The following is a 15126-nucleotide window of genomic DNA, read 5'->3' on the forward strand; positions in this document are numbered from 1 at the left end:
TTACTACATTCACTCAGAGGGCATTGTTGTAGGAGATACATAAAAAGTGTCCAGTGCAGAAACGGGATCACGAATCTCGTAATATACTAAAATAAAAATCAACAGAGGCGTCTTTTAAAAGCATGCAGCAAAGAACCTTGTACAACATCAAACGACAACAGAGCCGGAGACAAACAAAAATAAAAGAGACCCGCCGCGGTGGCTCAGTGGCTAAGGCGTTGCGCTGCTGAGCACGAGGTCGCGGGTTCGATTCCCGGCCGCGGCGGCCGCTTTTATGATGGAGGCGAAAAGCAAAAACGCCCGTGTGTACGAGATTTCGGCGCACGTTAAAGATCCCCAGGTGGTCGAAATTAATCCGGAGCCCTCCACCACGGCGCGCCTCATCGCCTGCGTTGCGTCGGCGCGTTAAACCCTACAATCAGATCAATCAAAAATAAAAGAGAAAAAATGAAACAAGACGAAAGGCGAGATTTAAAAAAAAAATGGACATTCTATAAAACGAGTCACAGCGGTCATCGCACATTGCAGTGGGCAGCAACACGCAGCAGCAATAATGAATAAAAAAACAAAAACAAATAATTGACAGCAACAAGATCACGGCAATTCAAGAAACACCGGTTTCAATGTCGCCACGCAGATAACACCTTAGAGCTGTGTCCAATCTAACGCCAGATGCGCAAACGATTCGGGAAGCTTATTCCAATCGCCAATTGTGCGTGAAAAAAAAGATGTTTTAAAAAGGAAGGTGCGGCAATGAATTTCTCTGATCAAATAGGATAACCCGCGCGGCATAAGAAAGAGTGGAACACGCGCTTATCTTGGGATGCAGATAACACAAACGGGTGCAGCCGATCGTTAAAAACAAAACATAAATAAACATATCCACTGCATGGTTCGCGGCAGTATCTTTTGTCTACAATGCGCCACAGAAACAAAATTCAAGCGTGACCTGCAATCGCGGTGGCGCTAGTTACCGCACTTCATCACTGGTTGCTCTCAAGGACTCGTCGTGCGCACGGCACCGCATTCGTCCATCGCGCGTGGTATGTGTTGTTTTTCCTGTGGCGGTTGTGGCATGGGGTTTGAGCGCGATAAGTCTTTGTTCGCGCTGTGTTTGCGGTGTTTTCTTGATATCTTTCGCACGTTCGCAGTTATCGCTCGGTCGACAGATAGCGTGACAGCAGGTAAGCGTCATTTCATTGCTTGCTTTGAAGTACTGCGTCGCGGGGCGCATTGAACCAACGCCTTGATTGAACCTGGCTTTGTTCTCCCCTAATTCAGAGCCGTGTTTTGACGCGCGGAGACTGAAACGTCGCCGCGAGACACCCGTCGTGCTTTTAGAGAAGGTGAGCGCGCTTTTTTTCTTTCCTTGAAGTGTTAAGACTTTCCCCTCGAGGCTGGTCCTGGTGCAAGCGCGACATTTACGAGCTTCGCACGCTCACACGAGTTATCGGCATCGTGGCTTAGCTGGGCGAATGAAATATGAAATGACTTGACAAGCTGTACTGTAAAACACGCTTATGGGGCTTAGTTCATCTGGCACGGGAGAGCATATCATATTGGTTGGCGGTTCTAAACAGCCGTAGGTTGTAATTGGCGTTCATTTCAAACCTACGCTGGCCATAACTGTCGCGTAGTTTTCTGGTGTATTTCCGCAGTCGAGTAAAATTGTTCGAGCCCCACATTCATGTTCAGTTCTCATTACAGTGTAAAGTCCTTTGAGAAGCACGCTTACGAGCATGCGGCGAGTATTTGCTGTTGCTTCTTCAGTTTTTGCATATCGTTACCGTGTTTGCGTTAGCGTGTTACCGGAAGCCGTGGCGACGGGGAAGCCTGTGCCGGTAATTTACCGTTCGCGGTAACTGTCGCGCTGCGCACTCGACTCCCACAAACACGGTAAACGGTAACGTAAACACGGTAACGATATGCTACAACTGCCTAATAAGTTTTACTCGCACATCTTTTGCGGCAGTCAAGCTGCCGGTTCTGATTTTACGAATCTCTTTCAATCGTCGAAGGCGTAGCTCACTATCGGAACCAGCGCAACACATTTCTGTGTTAACCAAGGTACAGGTGCGCCAAAAATGTAACTATGCAGCTAAATGTCTCCCAGGTGTCGAAAAGTGCTCACGTACTGAACATATACAGAAGAACAGAACATATACAGGCTGCAGTGCTTTTTACATTTTAATAATGTCATGTGCATATAGCAATGCAGGATGAAAAGCTGCAGCTGGTGTAGAGAAACCTTTCCTGCGTGTCTCGCTTGCTTTGAACATTTTGAATTTCACAGCAGTGTACTTAGGGTTATGCCTTGTCCCACTAGCTTGCACGGTGTGGTTTTCAGGAAATACAAAGCCCTCAAAAACCATATTTTCAGACACCAAAAAAAATCAGGAGGGACGAACAAACAATGTTGCATTTTTGTATTCTCTGCCGTCATGTGGGAGCCACGAATCAAGACGTATGAAGCCCATCCCACACATTGTGAACCACTTAAAGAACAAGATAGTCTGTTGTGCATTCTTTCATAGGCTGTGTCAGCGTGCTGAAGTCAGCTGGCTCATTTATGACCCACGAGTCTAGGTGCCGCAAAGAAGCAAAGGATACATCAGTGCACTTTGACGACCTAAACAACAATTTTTAAATGGAACCAGTAACTGCCCCAGAGCAATTACAGGGCCCCTGCCCATTTGCGTTGATTCATGATGAGAGCCTATTGTTAGCCAGTGCAAAGATGTCGACCTTATGACAGCGAATTTTGCACTGTTTGACTACAGCTGCAGAGCCAGCAACAAATGCTGTAATTGCTGTCCAGAGGTATTTTATTTAATATTTGCACAGGAAAAGTACTGAGAACAAGAACAAAATAAACCGCAACCCATAGGTGTATGTTGGTGGCACAAGGTGGGGTTTACTTTGTTCTCTTACCTCCTGCCAACTTTGCATCTCTTGGCTCCCGTACTGCCGTTTCAGCTTAGGCTGTTCGTGACGGTAGATTATCAGATCTAATTTTCAAAGGAACTGTGTGAACAATGACTGTTAAAAAAGAACCGTGTGAAATGTCTCTGGGTGTTCAAAATTAATTCGAAACCCTGCACAAAAGCCCACCACATAGCACAGGTGTAGCTTTGATACGTTAAACCCCATACGTTTTTAAATGCAGAGCATTTATTTAACTCGCACTGTCACCCGTCGTCCCTCGGCGTTGTCCGCAGCCAGCCTCCCCCTACACTATAAAAAAAATAGTTACGGGCGCCTGGTTTCGATCCCAGGACCCTGTGGGCGGAACGCAAGGTACATGGTGCTCTTCCCATTGCGCCACAAAACACACAGAATCAAAGGCTACGAACGCGCCTTATATCCTTGACTGATTCAAACTACGTCAAGAAGCTGCTGATACAACGCATTCACTACCTGTTGGCGGAACGCGAGGTACATGGTGCTCTTCCCACTGCGCCACAAAATCGACACAGAATCAAAGGCTACGAACACGCCTTATATCCTTGACTCATTCAAGCTACGTCGTCAGCGGCGTGGGTTGGCGACTAATGGCGTGATAGCTGCGTGGTGTACACGTGATACCACCAACCCCCCAAACACAAACGTTAACGCAATACACCCACCCCCTATGCGACGCATTTACTCGAGTCCCCTCGCGGGGAGATGGGCCCATTTTTTTGTTTTTTTTTTACATTTCTAAGATTTGTTTTGGGGACTTGCTTAAATAGTGAATTGCGTGCATGTTTCCTTCAAGCCACTCAGAATAGTTTGTTGACCTGCCAGTAGCTCAGAGACAAAGGCGTCTGCTGCTGCTTTGCACAAGGTCACAGGTTTGATATTTGGCTGTAACACGTGTTTCTGATGGTGAAGTAATAAAAGGATTGTGTACATGCTATGTGCATGTTAGAAAAACTCCAGGTGGGCCAATCGAAGGCCAACTGTATTCAAATTTCGCATCGGCAAAATTTATTTTGGACGTACAGTGCGTATCACCGAACCAATTGCGACATTACTCGTAGCCCTGTGAAATTCCTTGATAATCAGGTGGGAATGTTTAAAAAATAGAAAACAAACTTCATCGCAGACAACGTGAGACCTTTTAGCGGATCGTGCAAACAGCGATGAAGCAGAAGTGACATTGCAGCCAACCAGGCGATTGGTCCTCCAGCCAGCCAGGTTAACCAGTCAAGCTCTGCTGGGTGGGCTTTTCCTGGACCTGATGCAGACGTGAAGCTGTTGTGCGCATGTTTGCTCTGGCTTGCTGTCTGCGACGTCACTTCAGCCTGGTTGTAATGTCTGCACGCTTCTCAATTTCGGTTTCAGAGTCGCTGATTTTTGATGGTCATTTGTGCCATGCATACGCGTATGTCAGCAGTCATATTTTGTATCTTGCTGTCTTTTTAGGCAGACTAAATAGAAATTAGGTTTTCAAGAGGTCACATTTTTGAGTGCAGTTGGCTTTTAATCTGGAGTGTTGCCCACCTTGTAGCAAGTTGTCGAGTGTTGAGCCCGGGATTTATTTTTAAATACCTCTGCTGAAACACTGGAAGGCAAGGTTTATCACAAGTGTTTTGAATTGCTTGCAGGCAGCATCTAATAGTGGCGCCGCTGTTTTTTGCTAGCAAGAGGCACCATACACGGGGCTGACGATCCTTAGGGAGGGAACTTGCCTGCTGCTACTCGTGTGCTGTGGACTCGACCTGGAGTAGGCTGAGCCAGCAGCTACCACAGCTGAATTTCCCCAGAGGTTAGTTACTTTTTCAGCAGGCCCAGCATTGTTTTCTTGTTTGCCGTATACTTAGGTGCTGAGTTCATTTGTTATCATGCCCGGAATTTTCTTGGTAAAGCTTGGACATGTAGGGCAGACACGATTTCTTAAATTTTTAACAAATTTTTTTTTCTTAGGTATTGTGTCTGCCACGATATTCAATCAGCAGTAGAGCGCAGGAATTTTAGTAGTTCCGATAGGTTTTGTATGAAAACTATGAACCAGATAAACAAAGAACATAGAATAACCTGGGTTGTTTAATAAGGAACCTGTTGTCCTCCTGAGCAAAATATTATGGGGTTCTCGAGTGCCGTGGGTATATTTAAATAAGTTATTCATATTTATCATCATCATCAGCCTATGTACGCCCTCTGCAGGGCAAAGGCCTCCGCCATAGATCTCCAAAAACCCGGTCCTGTGCTAACTGCGATCAATTTATCCCCGCATGCTTCTTGATCTCATCTGCCCATCTAATTTTCTGCTGCCCCTGCCACGCTTCCCTGCTCAAGGGACCCCACTGTGTTACATTTAATGACCGATGGTTATCTCGCCTTCAGACGTGCAGTGTTCATATTATCCCATTTAAAATGGGACCTAAAATGGGATCCGTGTGGCACTTATCGCAGGCTTGGCTCAAGGCATAAGAACTCAGATTTTTTTAAAAAAAGAAGAGGATCCAGTAGCGTATAGGGTGTATGCACTGGCCCCTAAAACGCACGGTGGGGCTACACTCTCAAGGGGGCTGACTTTATTTTTACAGTGAAATGCTGCCACACAGACAGCGCATTCTCCCACGCAAAACATGGTATAAGGCTTGGTGTTCGCAAAAACAACTGTGTGTGTGGCGCTTTTTTTTTCTGGTTCATTCGTCGGTTTACAAATGCCTTGTCGTAACGAGTAGCTGGCTTTTTCTTTTGCTTCGGGATGCCAGACTGCATGTTCATGCTTCTAGAACCGCGGGCCTGAAACAGGCCGCATGATGAAAACAAACGCCAGGTTTTCGACTGTTTCAAAGCAAAGAATAGGGTACCGTTCGAAGACGGTATGGCCGCATGCAACGAATTCACAAAGAAGGCATTGATGATGGGGTGAATCAATACCAAGTCTTCTGTGCACATTTAATTGCAGGTGAGAACGATGCAACGTTGACACTGTTATCTCGCGCCGCGTCACATGCTTGAAACCTTAATTAGTGCGTGAAACTTTCACTATTTAGTTCATGCAGTGTACTTTATGGATTATGCGCACCCATTCGGGCATTCAGCATCACCCTGGGCTATTTGAGTGTTTTGAAGTGAATGTGCTATACAAGGCCACTGGTAAATGTGGGCTTCCAACCATTTCCTTTCGACTGTTTCCTAATGACCAAGCCTTTTCTGGGAGCTTGTTCTGTTCATGTGCATCGAAAAAAAAAACACTTGGAAACAATCGGCATAATCTTCGTCACCTCAAGTCAGTGAATTGTCCCTGCCGCACTTTATAATGCATACACACCTCACAAGCACTTCAACCCAGACCGTTTGCATAATCGCTTAACATCATTGGAAACCCAGTTTGAGGATGGTCGCGCGTTCAATGCATCAGAATACTGTCGCTAGAGCTCCTTAACGTCTCACACTCCATAAGAAGCACGCTACAGGCCTTGGGGAAATGGTAATATGAATGGCTCATTGCACATGCCCCTACCACATACAATATTGTCACAAGCTTTGGTAGAAAAATTTTTGTAACTCCAGCCATGGTCTTTTGGAGCAAGGCAAGAAATAAGGAAACTGACGTTCGGGGATGATACTGAGCTAGCGCAAAACGACTGCACTGCTCGCGCAGCTCTCAAACCACACAAATAATATTGGCTCCACTTTGTGGCTGAGTGGCCAGTGCATACACCGTATGGAATACAGTACAGCATGAATGTAAGCAGCATGAAGAAAATCAATCGTGCCTGCCCTCTTTTCCAGGCAGCTGTTTAAGGTCAACCCGCCACAAGCAGCAAGTAAACAGGCAGCGAAAGGATGCGCACCAGCGTGTACTCGGAGTTGGTGCAAAGGCTGCGGACCAGTGAATCAAGCTGACGGCAGGTATTTTACTTCTTTTATATGACGCTTCTTTTGGCAGCCATTCTTAAATTCGCACTTTTTCAAAGCTTATAAGCTATTTGTCAGGCTAAATATGGCAAATTAAATGAATTTTCAGTGTATAACACTTGAAGGTTTGAACAAGCGCTTACAGAAGACAAGCCTTCTGGGTCTTTTTTTTTGTTGTTGTCCTTTGACATACGTCAGTTTTTGTCATATTAAGCCATATTCTTTTATGGCACTATAAGACAATTTTAGGAGGACAGGATAAGCATGTGTATCTGTTAGACGTGTATATAAAGACGTGATGCCATCAGCACTTTCAGACTTTGAAAAGGCACTGTCTGCACTGTTGTTCACAAAGCTCAGCATTTCAGAAGCTGCAGACTTAAAAAAAGCAATTCAATGTTGGAGAAATAGTGAGTTGCGCCTCTATTTTGGTAAGCATCGGGCCAAACCATTTATACCCAAGATATATCAACTTCGAATAACCATAAACAAAATTTTTCATTGGGAAATAGGGCTTGACTTAGTGGTTACAAAAGGCAAATCACCCCTCTTGTTTAGCTAGCCAGTCATCTTGTTTATTTCTTGTGTTCGGTGTTATAGCATTCTGCAGCAATGAACCAACAGGCTCAAGCAGTGAATTTATCAAAACTGGGAAGCATATTACCTAAACATATGATCTTGCCAGTATGACTAAAATTTTAGCAGTTCTCATTAATGCGTCAAACTACATTTCGCATCCTAGTTATGCCCGTGATTCTTAAAGGTTATACCATGCAAGAAATGCTGCGTTGGGTACTAACTCTGGCTGTGCACAGTCTGCTTTACGCACATTGGGAACATTCAACCACCTCAGGAGCTGTACACCAGGGCCGGCTGCCTTACCTGCTTATTTCAATGCTTTTTATTCTCTTCGCATTGAGCTCTCTAGCCTCATTAATGTAGCCTTACTAAGATTACAAGCTTTCTTGTGCATATGGTGGGCATAAAAAACGAGTGTAACACAATTTTGTGGCCCTTGTTGACATTGCAAGTTAAGGGGCCTTTGATTTTACAACCAATACAGGTAACACACAATTTACAGAGCATGAAGGCAAAGCACCGCTGAAGAGGACGTCGGGCCAAATAGAATCGTAGAACCTCACTTTCAGCACCGGCACACCATGACCATGGGGCTGTATTTAACGTGTCTTCTAGCTAGACCGAATACCGGTATTTGTTTAACAGACCTTAAGACGCACCAACAACCTTTTCATTCTGGCTCTGCTGCCAGGCAGGCTGCCAGCAACTGGTTACAGCAAGTCCAAAAATCAAATAGAATAAGTTTTTTTTAGAAAAACAAGCTCATAGTGTAAGTATTGGGTATGATGATATATCATCATTTGCTCTTGTTGGGAAGTTTGATGTGGGTTCATACGTGCGCACAAAAAGTCTTTTAAAGTAAAGGGGCAAAAAATGTTTCAGGCTGACCACGCTGCGAGCACTTGGCTACCAGTGAGGGAGCAACAAAAATGAAAACAGAAGTGAAGAAAAGGGGGTGCTTCGGCCACTGCAGATTAGTCACACGAGCGTGCGCCTGTTACCGTGACATCAGTGTGAAAGGCGCGGGTGACGGGTGGGTGCGGGAGGCACTGCAGGGCCACGATATTTCGTGCTCAGGTTCCTTGAAAGCCAAGCATTTTTGGGGCATGCCTTACTGCCAGTTCAGGTTCACCGTGGTGGCCGCTGAGGGACCGGTACTGGAAAAAGGTCCATTAGGTTACGGCGCACACTGCACCCCTGCGAGGTGTGCTGGGTAATTTTTACCTGGTTGTTGGACTAGTTGCACGAGTCTTGTACATGAAGTGAAATGGAATGCCAAAAGCGAGGTGGCTAAAGATAGCAACGTTATTTAAATTATGATCGGGGTGAGCATGAGCTTTGGAGTGTGAAATGGTGCAACGACTGCCACATCGCTTTGTACAACATTAGCTGTGGCTCGATCGGGTATTGCACAAATAATAATTGCAGAATTCAAATAATCGATTGTAATGTTTGTAAGTTTAAAAACTTTGTACTACATTTTACGCTGTCTATGCATACAGACTCAATAGAATCTAAGAAGTTTGCAAGAACGGAGTGCAGTTCGTAGGTTGCGGTACTCTGTTAAAAATCCTTTCTGTAATGCAGTGGTTCTCAAATAGGGGTCCTTGGACCCCCTGGGGTCCGCGAGGGAATTTTAGGGGTCTGCAAAGCTCTCCCTGATGCTCTCCAACCTTCCCACCCCATTCACTCTTTCTGCTAAACCTTGCTGCCAGTGTGAAAAGGTGGCTTTGCTGCATGACCTGTACGTTAAATTTCTTCGTGAAATCCGTTTTAATGTTGGGTGGGTTCAGATAAGGACAGCCCAAGTGGTGCCATGTCCATTTTTTTTGTTGAAATGAAACTTTAATATTGTGTAGAACATTGTATTTTCACCATGGAACTGGCATTAGTTTAGTGAGAAGCACCATCGTTGATTTAATAAAAAAATATTTAGAACGCAATCGGCCGTGCTAGTTTCCACATGCTTGGTGTGCCAACTTTGGGGACCCCTAACACGAGGCGAAATTTTTTCAAAATTTTTCTAATTAAACAAATATTTGCCACTTTTTCTGGATTCGCGAAAATTGAATTTGCAATATTTATATTGTTTGAGAAAATATTTCCCAAACTTAGTAGAGAGAGCAATTTCGTTCAAAAGTGACACTTCTAAAAAAAATTTTTTTTACACATCGCCCTAAAGGCTAAGCAGTCTAGTTTTTTAGACGTGTTTATGAGGGGCTGCTGAACACCTCATACCCTTCTCAATGCTCTACAAAGAACATTTATCAAAATAACGCTTCGTGAAATGCGACCAAAAATGAAAATTTGGAAGAAAGGTCATTTAAAAAAATAGTGTTTCTCAATATTCGCGATATTTACACAAAATGGCACTCAATTCCTGAGTATTTAGAAAGCTAAACATTTGTTGCATTATTTTTGTTCTAACTCAGAAAAATGAGGTCACATTCAACACATTTTTTAATGTCCGATCAACGGTTGAGTAGCAGTTCGCAGTGAAAAAAGACAAATAATTATGGCTGTTTTTTGCAGTTTAGAAAAAGAAAGCGACTGATATAAAGAAAACTGATCGTAGTATTCATATTTACCCTATGTTCAACTTGTTAGTTGCGGTAGACATTAAAATAATTGTGAGGTTTTTGAGCTTGTTTCTTCCATCAGACTAAGGCTACCATTTTATTTCGTGGTCGCATTGCCCTAGCTGTGTCATAAACCCATATGTTTCATTTCTGACGCTGCTTAATCGCACATTATTGGTAATTTACCCCATTTATAAGCAAGTAACCTCACTTCTGTCACTGAGAATATCTGACATGTGATCGTCATAGTCAAATGTCAATTCCGTTCTATCTGGTACATGCGAAGCGCTAACTGCAAAACAACTTCGTCTTCCTAACTGTCCGTCTTTTGGCCTCCCGGGGATAATAAATAGATGTGCTTCTTGAACATTTTGTTTTTAGCTGTTGGAAAGATAAACTTTTATCCCACTACAAAATCTGCCATCCTTTACTGTGAACACTTCAATGTTAAGGGGAAGGTGCAGCGTTCTAGTTCGAAGGCCCTTCAAAGTGTCGACAAGCAGAGGTGAAAACCGTCGCTGCCTCTCCAAGTCCGAGTTCGATGTTGGGTACCTTCATTTTATTTCGTTTGAGTTCGCTATTTCCGGAAGGATACGGGATGCCGAGTACCGGCGGAACATTTTTGCTTTTCTCTTCTTTGTTCTCAAATGTGGCAATATTGGCATCGTGAAGATATAGCACGACGAAATTCACTTTTTCAGGATGCTGTCCACGAACTGTTTCGTACTTTGTGCGGCTTCGGTTGAAGGTCAACGCAATATATGCACAGCAGCTTGATGCTTCACAAGGCTCTCCACGCCGTTGTACGCACTTTTGTCATGTCCGGTTCCAGAGAAAAGCCACTTGGTCACACTAGTGACCCTACATTCACTTCTGTGCACCTCGAGGAACTGATGCCTAAATAGGGTGGCACCACCGTTATTTATACACATTAAAGCGCATATTGATGCATGCTCTTCAAGAAGTCGCTTGATTTCGACCAACCCCAAGCATGCATGAGCCGAATCAAGGCTGTGCTTCCTCAAAGAGTCGTAGTCTTTCTCGACATCGCAGCGCACGTGAACACACTTTTTTGCCTCTGGTCAATGGTTTCCTCTATCTTCGTCGGGAAGTAATTCCTACAGCACAAGCAAAGCTTCTGACCACTGTTTGTCGGATCTTTGAAGATCTCTGTAACTGCGTTGTGCTGCTGAGCACGAGCTCGCGGGTTCGATTCCCGGCCGCGGTGGCCGCTTTTCTGATGGAGGCGAAAAGCAAAAACGCCCGTGTGTACGAGATTTCGGCGCACGTTAAAGATCCCCAGGTGGTCTAAATTAATCCGGAGCCCTCCACTACGGCGCGCCTCATCACCTGCGTTGCATCGGCGCGTTAAACCCATGCGATCAAGATCTCTGTAACTAGAAAGCTGCACCTTCCCCTTAACCTTGAAGTGTCCAAAGTAAGGGTTGGCAGATTTTGTAGTGGGATAAAAGTTTATCTTTCCAACAGCTAAAAACAAAATTTTCAAGAAGCACATCTATTTATTATCCCCGGGAGGCTGAAAGATGGTCAGTTGGGAAGACGAAGTTGTTTTGCAGTTAGCGCTTCGCATGTACCAGGTAGAACAGAAATACACATTTGACTATGACGATCGCATGTCAAATATTCTCAGTGACAGCAGTGAGGTTACTTGCTTATAAATGGGGTAAATTACCAATAATGTGCGATTAAGCAGCGTCAGAAATGAAACATATGGGTTTATGACACAGCTAGGGCAATGCGATAACGAAATAAAATGGTAGCCTTACTCTGATGGAAGAAACAAGCTCAGAAACCTCACAATTATTTTAATGCCTACCGCAACTAACAAGTTGAAGAATGGGTAAATATGAATACTATGATCATCAGTTCTCTTTATATCAGTCGCTTTATTTTTCTAAACTGCAAAAAACAGCCATAATTATTTGTCTTTTTTCACTGCGAACTGCTACCCAACCGTTCATTGGACATTAATAAAATGTGCTGAATGTGACCTCATTTTTCCGAATTAGAACAAAAATAATGCAACAAATGTTTAGCTTTCTAGAATACTCAGGAATTGAGTGCCATTTTGTGTAAATATAGCGAAAATTGAGAAACGTTTTTTTTTAATGACGTCGAAAGGTGTGGACTTTTTTTCCAAATTTTCATTTTTGGTCGCATTTCATGGAGCGGTATTTTGATCAATTTTCTTTGTAAAGCATTGAGAAGGGTATGAGGTGTTCAGCAGCCCCTCGTAAACACGTCTAAAAAACTAGACTTTAGGGCGATGCGTAAAAAAAAAATTTTTTTAGAAGTGCCACTTTTGAACGACATTTCTCTCGCTACTAAGTTTTCTCCAAAAAATATAAATATCGAAAATTCAATTTTCCCAAATCCAGCAGAAAATTTGCAAATATTTGTTTAAAAAATGAGAAAAATTTGGAAAAAAATTTCGATTCGTGTTAGGGGTCCCCAAAGTTGGCACACCCAGCAATGTAGAAAGTAGCCCAGCCCGATCGCGCTTTAAATATTTTTTTAATAAATCAAAAATGGTGTTTCTCACTAAACTAATGCCAGTTCCATGGTGAAAATACAATGTTCTACACAGTATTAAAGTTTCATCTCAAACAAAAAATGGATATGGCAACACTTTGGCTGTCCTTATCTGAACACACCCTGTTGCTTTCTGCGCGATACAAGCTATGCGAAAAAGCCAGACTCTCAAAACACCTGGCAAAACGATTCGCTGGCAACCCATTCGGTTTCGTTCGCATCGTTTGCAAGCACGTGTGGTTTCAGTTGGGTGCAATCCAGTGTCCAATCCTGTGTGCAATCCAGGTTGATAAGGCTGACGGTGCCATACCGAAGAAATATAAATAACGATGTGCAAGTTCATATCGATGCAGACTTTCAACTGATCGTGTAGATCACTTTTATGTTTTACTGATTACCGATTTACCGATTCCTATGAGGAGTTTACCGAACCCTATGAGAGAGATCAACCACATTTTTTTTTTCAGCTGACGGGGCCCACATTTCAAAGGTGTTCTAAGAAATAGGGTTTTCTAATAGGGCTGTTTATTAGACAAAGGTTCAAATGAATCTAGCTCTTAGTTTTTGTTAAGTGGCTAATTGCTCTTGCGGTTTTTTGTTTCCTTTTCTCTTCTTTAGGTGATGCCAGGGAACACGGCAGAGGGTGAACATGGCAGTTTGTGTGAAAATAAATTGCAACGCGTTGTAAAAGACATCAAGCTCACCGATTAAAGAAGGTCGCGGGGAGGTTTGATGTCAAGGTAGTGTTCTCAGCACCAAACAAATTGTCCTGTTTGTGTGGGGGTATTGCAAGAAAAGTCAACCAAACGAAAGAAACTCGGGCAGACAGGTGCGGGGTCAGGTATGAAAAACAATTCGTAAAATGCGCGAAAGGCGTTGGTTACCGAATCCCGTTTGATTGCGGTGGATCCTATGTAGTTCAGACTGGCAGGTGCCTGAACATCCGTCTTCGAGAACACTCGTCTTCCTTGAAGAGGACCCCATGTTCCCATCTATCTGACCATTGCAGGAAGCATGTGTGTGTGCCTCTGCTGGAAAAAACAGAAGTCCTGTTTGGGCACCCTCAGCAACGTACACCCGAGGTAGCAGTGGCTTACTTTATCTATCTTTTTGTGCTATAAGAATGTAACTTGTGTAAGCGCCCCATCCGTCGCCCTTCTTAATGAGGAATTCGCCTATCTTGAATACAGCGTCCAGTGAAAAGGCAATAAATTTCTTGGATTCGTAATGTTCAGTGCTGATGTTATCGATCTGTTAACATTCGCGCGGATCATCGGGCTATTTCTTGCGGCGCATGCGATTGCTGATTTCTTCCCGATTGCTGTTGAATTACGTCAGTTTTGTGTGTATGATGCGGCACAAGGGTGCGCTGTGTCGGTATTTGTTTTTGGTTTCATTATACTCGGTTGTTAGTAAGTGCTCGTCCTGTGTGGTTCTTCTCTTTGTCCCGCGTTTTTCTGTGCTTTTATTTAGCAAATAAATACATTGTCCAGTGCCAGCAAATCAAGTGGTGAGCGTTGCAACATATAGCCTCTGAGTAAATTTCTGTGTTCTAAAGTGAACAAAATATTCTCAGAAAACTAACAATCATCAATTAGGAATTTCTTAACACCGTTTTTCTTTTTAATGTTCATTTGCATTGGGTATGAGTGGTCAAAGTGGCCGTTTCATTAAGCCGAACCAAGCTGTAAGCATTAAATATGAATGTGTTCAAGATTACTATTTTATAAAGGAATAACACTCCCGAACTCTGTTTTGTGTATTTTATTGCCGTGTTTTCGACTTGTGAGTTGTATTGTTCTACAATTTTTTTCACTTCAGTTGTCTAAAGTGACATTTTCGAATATTTGTTCTAATGGGGTTTTAAGAAAATTTGTGTTTTCATATTCACTTATAAGCTGATCACTGTTGTAGGGTTGTGTTTTGTATATGTGAGCTCAAGTGTTGCCTATCCCGTTGAATGTTACAAGTTTTTGTTATTTGAGACAAATGTTGTCTAAGGTGATAATTTTAAATCTTGTATTTCTCAGTTTCTTCTAGTGTGTATATGTAGCCTAAGACAAAAACCCGTGATTTTTATTTCTTGTAACATTTTTTCTAGTCATTGAGCCAATGCATTATTTAAAAGGTTGTAGGCTTTATTTCAATAAAATAGTTCTTTTGGTACTTTGCATTGCTGTTTCTTGCATGTATGCTACCATTTCGACTCTCAAGGGATCCTGTTTGGTCGATTTGCAAAATAGTCGACTGGACTTTTTCTTTGCAGATTTTGAGTCTCGGTGACTGTGCTGCAGAGTCCTGCATGCTATATCTCTGGGGTCACGGGACTCCCTTTCAGCAGGTCAGGGCAACTTGGCTGGGGTCATGTAGTAGCCAAAGTAGCCAAGCGGGCTCTTTCTAGCCAAACGGAGAGTCTGTGTGACTACTTTTACTGGTCGCAAAGTAGTCATGACGACTCTCTTCGTTTGAAAATTAGGAGTTGAGGTGACGTGTTTTACAGAGTCCTGCATACCCTTTTCTGACTCGGTCTAACAGAGTCACAAGACTCTTATCCGAACAG

General features: G+C 43.4%; 1 long non-coding RNA gene across 1 annotated transcript; it reads left to right on the forward strand.

Moving 5' to 3' along the window:
* The first annotated feature begins 438 nt into the window (after positions 1-438).
* On the forward strand, positions 439-14304 carry LOC144177797 (uncharacterized). Its single transcript, XR_013323858.1, has 5 exons — positions 439-1184; positions 1282-1346; positions 4626-4750; positions 6730-6849; positions 13185-14304. It is a non-coding gene; the product is annotated as an uncharacterized LOC144177797 (long non-coding RNA).
* The last annotated feature ends 822 nt before the right edge of the window (positions 14305-15126 follow it).

The sequence above is a fragment of the Haemaphysalis longicornis genome, unplaced genomic scaffold (genome assembly GCF_048455015.1).
Source record: "Haemaphysalis longicornis isolate Haplotype H1 unplaced genomic scaffold, Haemaphysalis longicornis Haplotype H1 scaffold_31, whole genome shotgun sequence".
In the NCBI taxonomy this organism is placed as follows: Eukaryota; Metazoa; Arthropoda; class Arachnida; order Ixodida; family Ixodidae; genus Haemaphysalis; species Haemaphysalis longicornis.